Here is an 8,853-nt window from a genome sequence, read left to right as displayed (position 1 = left end):
TCTTTTTTACTGGTCAGAACTATTGGTATTTGGGAACTATCATAGCAAATTATAGAAAATAGCATTTGAGTTTCTTAAGTATATAATAGTTTGCAATCATGTATTTTACTTGAATTGTCTTCTGATATGATTTGCATACCATGTAAAGTGATAGATAACTATTTCCACCAAAAGTCTTGATAAAAGCAGTCCTTGTCTGTTATTTTCATATAGCACAACCAAAAATATGGGCATTTCAAGATCTGTACAAATGGCTATTGGGTAGACCTATTGGACTGAAACATTTCTGTGGAGCACATTTAAAAAAATAGCTGGCTATATATAGACTGATTGAGTCTTGGTAAGATTAAATGAATGCACTTTCCCACTTGTTTTAAAAACTTTTCCTCACCAAAATGCATGCTAACATTTATGGAATTTCTATACAACTATTTTGATACAGTTACTAGGATGACTAAATTGACAAAATTACCATAGTTGGTATGCATAGCGTCATCAGTTACTCAAATTTTTAGGCAATTATTACTGACAAAAACTTTACATCCTCCTAAAAACATTCATGAAATTGTGGAAGGGAAAGCAACATATTTCCTTTTTCATGAATTTGCATCTCATCCTTGTGTGGGGACCATGCTAATCTTCTCTATATTGTTCCAATTTTAGTATATGTGCTGCCAAAACAAGCACAAGCATCATATTTTAATGAAGAAAAGAGTTGTTTTTTTTTTCAAATCTTAATGTATTTCAGTGGACTCATTTGCTTGAATTAATGGTATTTTTTTCACAATTGGCCACTTTTCCAAGGCAGACAAACATTCTGTAATGGTGTGATAGTAAATGGACAAAACTACCTCTTTGAAAAAAAATATTTGTACCCTTTACCGATTTGTGTAACATTTTCTGCCACTATGGCTGATTTTAAACCATCAAGGTAACCATCAAAGTGCTATCACTGTATTTAGAGTTGGGAAGAAATGCACAAAATTAGTTCTCAGCAGTTGGTATGATCTGGCAGGAGCATACTATTGGCTGTGGGGTTTCAAGCTATAGCTACCAAATGGTAAGTAAGGCCCAATCCCACTCACTACTCACTGCCTCATACAATCAAATCCAGGATTGCTTTTAGGAACTGGAACACAGAAGAGAAAAAGGGAATTCATATAAAGCTTCTCTTAGGAGCTGACATCTAAGCTGAATTTTATAGAATAAGGTTGTGTATTACTCTTTGATAAACTTCCCAAGGGATGTTCAACTGGGACAGAATAGTAGTTGAGCCTGGAGGGATAGTCAACCATACAGCCTGAGAAGAATTTGAATGGTGTGATGAGGTGCTTGGATATTTCACAAGTTGTTAATGGAGAGCCATGTGAAGTTTGGAAATTATTGGATTCAGGGCTGATAACACATTTTATGAGGGGGCAGGTACCAGGCAAACTGTAAACCTGTTAACAAATAATTTTCTTTGATATAAAGCAAAAACAGTTTTAATAAAGGTAGAAGCTTGCCTTAGAATTGTTTTCTAGCTTCTTGTCACGTATACACAACTATATTCATTGTAAGGTTCATGAGTTGAATATGAAAGTTTAGGATGTTACCAATTACACAGATGTCTCTGAATAATCAATCATGTGGTGGTACTGAGAAGCAAAATACATAAGAGTATTATTGAATGCTTCAATATCCATCTGAAGGATGATTTTATGTCAGTATATTTTCACCTGATGTCTGAAATAAATAAATATAAAAGAAAACAACAAAATTTTATATATTGAAATTCTAAGCATATGCAAAATCAAGGTAAATGTAAACATTTAAAAATTTTATCATTTCACTTCTCAGCATATAGAAAACCCATATATTTCTAAATTTATTCAGCATGTGCAAATTATTCACACATTTATGTCCCTGTTTTGCAAAAGTGTGATTGAAGGTTCTGAGTACTCAGAAATATTCTAATTATGAATGAATACTTGTACTACTTTATGAATACTGGGGACTGAATTACAGTTTATTGAAATGCATAGTAATATGATGCACACTATGTAATATGGATATTATGCATAGTAATATGCTAAATAAATTTGGATTTGGTTATGATCTATAGATTTGAGACATTGTGTTATATCCCTAAGTCAACTTCTAATAATCAACCCCTCGGTTATCAACATAGGTATATCTCCACTCTAAAAGTGAGTAAAATAGCACGTTTTCTTTGGAAAGTGTTTGAAGAATTGGCTTTATGTATCATAAAACAAAATGTGCCCATTTGAGTATTAAATATGCTGAAAGTAATTCATACAATTTACTAGTATTAGCAGACAAGCTGCAAAATTATGTAAAAGCATTTCTGCATATAAAACATCTATAGCATGTAGAAAAAAATTGGTTATCTTACTAAAATTTTCTTGGTCTATGTCTATGTCTTATCTTTAATAAATAATATTTTAATGTTATTCTATCCAAAATATTTGGTTAAAAGAAAAGAATGCTGGGAGCAGTGGCATATGCTTGTAATCCCAGCAGTTTAGGAGGCTGAGGGAGGAAGATTGGGATTTCAAAGCCAGCCTTGCAACTTGGCGAGGCTGTAAGCAACTCAGTGAGACCTTGTGTCTAGATGAAAGACAAAAGAGGGTTGGGGATGTGGCACATTGGCTAAGCACCCATGGGTTCAGTCCCTGTTACCAAAGGAAAAATTGACCCTGATCCCTGGTGTAAGCACTGGGGACCCCAGGAAATGCTACCCAGCTGAGCATTCTCCTTCTCTTGCATCCTATCCAGGTAGAGCGTTTCAGGGTGTCAAGTGCCTTGGTCTGAAGGGTTGAGTTTCTGCTTCTCAAGGGAGGTGCAGGTTCCCCAAGTGTAAAAAGGAGTACAATAGATCTGAGTGCACATGCCATCACATATTGGGAGAGAGCCATAGAAAAACACACTTTTTCTAAGAGCCAGAGGTATGGTTGTAAGGCAAAGGTTCTCCCCTGTACTCCCTTTACTTAGTTGTGTGCCATCTCTAAGAGTTGTGGGCCTTGGTTTAAGGGAGGCATTCTCACCTTAGAAAAAAGAAAGGTTGGCTGGGCACGATGGTGCACACCTGTAATCCCAGCAATTCAGGAGGCTGAGGATTGTGAGTTCAAAGTCAGCCTCAGCAACTTAGCGAGGACCTAAGCAACATAACTACACCCTGTCTCTAAATAAAATACAAAAAGGACTGGGGATGTGGCTCATTGGTTAAGTGCCCCTGGGTTCAGTACCAAAAAAAAAAAAAAGTGAGAGAGAAGAAAGCTAATATGCATAGGGGAGAACAATCTCTTACAGTTGGAGACCATTACAAAAAAAAATGGTAAGTGTATTCTGCACTAAGCTTCAGTAACAATATAAAAAAATCTCCATCATTTAACACAACCATGGGTTATAATTTGCTCATTCTACATGCCTGATACAAAGTCAATGAGATGGGGGATTTTGGGGAGGTTCACAGTTCACTGGATGTTCTGCCATCTTGCAATGCCACTATTTCAACTGGGGGATTTCAGAATACCAATCAATGTCAGGGAATGAAAAACAAAACAGATATTTTTTCTAATCTTAATTACCTTAGAGGAGAAGTGATATAAATTGTTTCCACTCATGTTTAATTGAACAAATTTGATCAAATTGCCCCACCTTACTCCATGGTAACTTGGGAGTACAATTGTCCATGTACCCACCTTAGAGAGGTGAACTGGCTACAGGTCATTGCTGTTATACCATAGAGAATAAATGACCAATTTGTTAAATATATGAAGTCAAGCAGAAAAACTCAATAACTACACTAGAATGTGTGTTCAGATTCTGTGCTGTGTAGGTCCAAATACCACATTTATATGAATTTATATCTCAAGTGACTATGATAATCTATAGAAGAGTTGGAATTGTTTGAGTGGAATTAATAACTTCACTAAAACTTCAAAAATACTAGATTTATTAGACAAGAAAGACAATATAATAAATTGATTACAAATACACTAGTTTAATGTAATTCCCTGTTTTTCCTCTCCTGGTTGAAACTTTTTCTTGTTGGATAACAAACTGAATTGATACAGCCAACTAAGGGAAGCTGTCAATGTTTCACTTACTTTTACCATAAATTTCATCTAGCTTTCTGGATCACATAATCTATATTGTTTTGGTATCTACTAAAACATAACTCAAGAGTTGTAGAGCACCTTAGAAAATAACCAGTCTAGGTATGGTACTGGTAAAGTATCACTCTCTGATCCCCTGCCTATGGCAAATATTTTGCTATTTATTTCTGTAGGCTTAAAAGTGAGCTGACAACCATGAAGATAATTTACCATACATATTATGTGTTTACACTATAAAGCTAATCTACTATTAATGTTATATGAATTATCTAATCCATTTCTTATAGCAATTCTATAAGGTAGGCATTATTCTTCTTTTACAGGTAAAGGAATTGAGGCTTAGAGATATTAAGTAATATGCTAATGGTATGTAATCGGTAAGTGCAAGAGTTGACTCCATATCCAGTGTTCTTAATCACTGCTCTTAGCTATTATGATACAGTGCCATTATGACCAAGTCCAGTGACAACATTGAACCAGAATGAACCAGTATATTTAGAATCTTTCTGAACACAGTGACTTGAAAAACCACTTCCAATTAGTGGTAATTGCCAAGGGAATTGAAAATTACTTTCTTTCCCTGACAATTCCCTTAATTTACATAAGAAAATTGAGGTCCAGAGAAAAAAATTGTCCAAGGTTATCCCTGGGGAACTAATGTTTGAAATAAGAACAGGAGAACTCAGCAGATTCAGGAATCTCAGGCTGTTTCACCAGATTATCCATTGACATCTTGGCACTAGTAATGACACTATTTCAGAAATTAGGAATGCTTGGTTCTTATCTGATAAAGAACCTGTGTTTGTATGAAGAGGCATGGCTCTGGGCATGGAGTAGTCAAGTTTTTCTAGAAGACTCAGGGAACACATCTTCAATGTTTTCTCATAACATGTTTAGTCATACACAATATGTGTACTGACGGTCATTCTGAATTTCTGAGGTCAGGGACTACTTTTATTGGACTACTCCCAATTTGGCTAAATTGTTTGGTGCTTCAGGTCAGTGTCAAAGCTGACTCAGAGAAGAGGAGAAACAATAAAGTTGTAGAAAGGAAAATGCCACAGATGAGGAAGAGAAGAGAAGAAATAGAAAGGGGAAATAAAATGGAAAATGGTTAATATTATAAAAACATATTGGCATTTGTGAGTAAAGAGAGGCTTCATAAAACCTTGAGCTGAAGTTAAAGTTATTTTTTCCTCAAATTGAACACACATCTCACTTCAGCAGGGAGGCTTTGGCTTCTTCAGTGCTTGTCAGTGCAAGATCTCATTTCGCTTCCTTAATTACCATATTTGCATGGCCTGGATTTCACCTCTTCCCACTTAACCATCTTCTAGTTTGCTAGGTCATGTGTTTGGGGCCCTGAAGTGTACCAAGGACCCTTGGAGGTAAGCTAAGTGCCTGTTGTCTCTCACAACTGACTAGTAACACCCCTCTTCTGATGATTTCACATGTACCCTCCTGAACAGCAATGAGAGCTGTCTTTGTATGAGGGGTTTCAGGTTTAGAAAGCACTCAAATCTTTTTAAGCAAACTCTAGGTTTCTAAAATATTATGGGTTACAAGAAATAAGGGTGCTGTGTGTCTTCACAGTAACATTCCTTACAATTTATTTTCTGTTCATGACTTGCATGCATTTCACCCTTCACATTGCTAAGAATGTCACAAGAAAAGAATCCCTTTCTCTGGCATCCCCATTGTGTTAGCAGAACAGAAATCTTGAATGAAAGATGCAAATTAGGTAGGAAATTTCTACATTATCCTTAAGAGCATTTGACAGAACATCATATTCTGTGTAATTTAAATAGCCAAATGGAGCAAGCAGAGTTTAATTAAAGGACAACTATGAACTGCAAACCTCAGACAATGATTCTAAAGGGTGTTTAATTATATCTTCACTTAACTCATTTTATCTCTAAAGTCCCAATACTCTTATTCTGAGTATCTAACATCACAAAGTTAAGAAAGTTATAGATGTCAGCCTTGGCAAATAACAGTCCAATGGGAAAGTTTAAAACTAACCTTTGTGATACATTGTTGATAAATTGTATCTGTGCCAGGAATTGTGTGTGTGTGTGTGTGTGTGTGTGTGTGTGTGTGTGTGTTGTATTTTTATAGAAAGCACCATCTGATATTTCAGTGTTGCCAAGACAAGCCTCAGTGAGAGAAATAACTAATTTACCCCAAATCAGTGTGTGGTCTTCAGATTCAGAATCAGAGGTTGTCTGTTTTCCATACTTTTTTTGGGGAAACCATTTTGTTTGTATATGTGTTAATATTTTTAGTCAAATCTAGGGATCTGGGAGCCAGATTCACTTTAAATTTATTCACTTAAAATTTCTTCTGTGATTCAATGTGTTCTGATTTTTTATTTAATTTTGTCTCAGAGTCTCACACTCTAAGAGCAATCCTGTTTTCTTCACTCTATGTTTCTCATTATGGAGGATAACATTCCCCTTTGAGGAGGCTCAAACTAAGTGCACGTGGGAATCCTTTGTACATGAACTGTAATCACATATATTTTTGAGAAAGGAAGCAAAACTTACAAAATGCTTTCTAATTAAATCTACGTAAGTCTGAACTTCTGGAGCAACAGAAAATTGCATCATCATATTACCTTATTTCTGAGGCTGACTTTCTTAGTACATTTATATTCTCATCAGGATGCTTTCCTGTATACTAGTATTGGAACTCTTTGACCCTGCCTGTTCACCCTAGTAATGAAACTCTCCTCTTATACCTCAGATTTACTAATTGGATCCATGGTTTATCTCCTCATTTGTAGGTTCCTGACTAGTTCCTTTCCTACAACCTCATAGGATTTTGGGCCATGGAGTAGGTTTCTGTTTCATCCTCACCCTAGTCATTCTAGAAGTATATCTGTGGCAACTCAGCCCTGCAGTCCTGTGTCTGCCTAGTGCTAGACATCCTTGGTACTGTCTGTCTACACTAGATTGCTATTTATAGCTCATGGTTAGGCCTCCTTTGTACATATGCATTCTTCAGAGGGCACATTCCTATTTTCTAATCCCAGGACTCTGTGACTTTATGTGACTGCTTCGTAGACTAGCTTTTGTTTCTGATACAAAGGCTTCCCTAAATTCACTGTCTTTACCCTGTGGGTTTTATAATAAAATGCATGAGGACAAGCATCTTTTCTCCCTTGTAAACCACTATATCTCAAACACCAGGAACAGTTTCTGGCACATAGTGGAAGACATGAGAGTAAAAAAAAAAAAAAAAAAAAAANGAGGGAGAGGGAGAGGGAGAGGGAGAGGGAGAGGGAGAGGGAGAGGGAGAGGGAGAGGGAGAGGGAGAGGGAGAGACACCAGGGGAATAAGATATAATCCCAAAGGGCATCCCCTTGTCCTGCTCTGTACTACCTCCCCCATAACCAACCACACCCCACCTGCCTAATGTTACCACCCAGTACAATAGTTTGATTATTAATCCATCAAATTGATTAATCCACTAATGAAGCTATAGTTTTATAATCTAATTGTTTAAACTATGAATATTTCTGCATTAACACAAGAGCTTTTGGGGCATACCTCATCCATAACACATGTTACAAGAAGAAAAGACTCTGATTTTGCAAACTTATATTCACATATATCCCTCATATATAAAGAATAAAGAAAGGTATTTTTATATGTAAGGATTTAGAGAACAAACACAAATATATTTATTAAGGTAGCAATTCAGCTTAATAAAAACTAAAAAAAGAACTCAATTTGGGGAATAATTAAATATACAAAGACAAATGGTAGCAAAAAATACTTAAATTTTATAATTATTGCTTATAAAATATATATTATAATGAAAATACTAAGAATAATTTATTGCAATAGAAAATAAATTGGCACTATAGGAAATAGTAACACATAACTCAAATTTCAAATCTATGGAACTAAAAAAAGAAATTAGGAAATAAAAAAAAAAACATGTCAAGGGTCTCAAGTATTTATTTTGTTGCTGAAATTCATTCTTTTCTTTTTTAGCTTTTAGGGTATAGAATTACTATGTAATACCAGTCCCAGTCTAAAATTACTAGAAGGGAACAAAATAATACAAAAATATGACATTCAGCAAAAATGTAAAAAGTATAAAAATTCAAGAAAAAGCTGTTTCAATATAAAATAAAATAAAATGCTAGAAATAGAACTACACATATTGGTGATTATGATAAATGTTAATGGGTAGAATTTACTATCTTACAAACAGTTGTAATTAAATGAACTGTACATAAGGAAAAATCCAATTTAAATGATATAGAAAGGATAAAAATAACAGAATGCTGAAATACATATTATGAAAATGATTTGAAAGCACAGCAGTTGTGAAATTATAAGGCAGTATTATCATTCTCAGAACACTATCTGAGAAAAATCCATAAGGGAAAATCTTTGGAAACCAAGAATTTTATAAGAATCATAACCATATTGGAAGACATTAACAAAAAAACAAATAGGGAATGATCAATAATTATATAAAATATTTAGATAAGCATAAACAAGAGAGATTTAATAGGGATACTGCACTTACACCACGATCAAAAACTGTTCATTTTCCCCTATTCTTAAGGGACTTTTAGAAATTAATCATGTTTTTGAACTAAAAAATACCTTCATAATTCCAAAATGTCTAAATTCATAGAACTTACTTTCAAACTACAATGCAACACTGGAAATTAAAACCAAACAAGAAAGAACTCTATGTGTATATGTGTATG

At 34.8% G+C, this 8,853-nt stretch overlaps 1 non-coding gene across 1 annotated transcript; it reads right to left on the bottom strand.

Moving 5' to 3' along the window:
- Nucleotides 1-580: 580 nt before the first annotated feature.
- LOC125614367 lies at nucleotides 581-687 on the bottom strand. The gene has a single exon (XR_007344977.1). It is a non-coding gene; the product is annotated as a U6 spliceosomal RNA (small nuclear RNA).
- Nucleotides 688-8,853: the final 8,166 nt, after the last annotated feature.

The sequence above is a fragment of the Marmota marmota genome, unplaced genomic scaffold (genome assembly GCF_001458135.2).
Source record: "Marmota marmota marmota unplaced genomic scaffold, marMar, whole genome shotgun sequence".
Classification (NCBI taxonomy): domain Eukaryota; kingdom Metazoa; phylum Chordata; class Mammalia; order Rodentia; family Sciuridae; genus Marmota; species Marmota marmota.
The sequence above is the reverse complement of the archived record's forward strand: the minus strand, read 5'-3'. Positions and strand labels throughout refer to the sequence as shown.